A 238-nucleotide genomic window follows, 5' to 3' on the forward strand; every position below is an offset into this window, starting at 1 on the left:
TATTTCTCTCTCGTAATACTAAGCCTGTCCCAAGGAATCCCCTGGATATCTTTCCCTTTCCGGGCTTGGTCAGCTGAAGTATCAGCGATTTTATTATTCTGAAACCAAAAGAAGGAAACACAACAGAGACATTATTATTCTTATTAATTAACCCATGATGATAGCTATCATTTACAATGGGGAAAACAACTTACAGAGTAGTCAAACTCGTCGACATCGGAATCGGATTCAGCCAAAT

The 238-nt window shown here is 38.7% G+C and overlaps 1 long non-coding RNA gene across 1 annotated transcript; it reads right to left on the minus strand.

The window, feature by feature from the left end:
• Nucleotides 1-238, minus strand: LOC109132144. Its single transcript, XR_002037390.1, has 2 exons — nucleotides 195-238; nucleotides 1-98 (listed from the first exon to the last, which is right to left on the minus strand). It is a non-coding gene; the product is annotated as an uncharacterized LOC109132144 (long non-coding RNA).

Source organism: Camelina sativa, unplaced genomic scaffold, assembly GCF_000633955.1.
Source record: "Camelina sativa cultivar DH55 unplaced genomic scaffold, Cs unpScaffold27788, whole genome shotgun sequence".
NCBI lineage: Eukaryota > Viridiplantae > Streptophyta > Magnoliopsida > Brassicales > Brassicaceae > Camelina > Camelina sativa.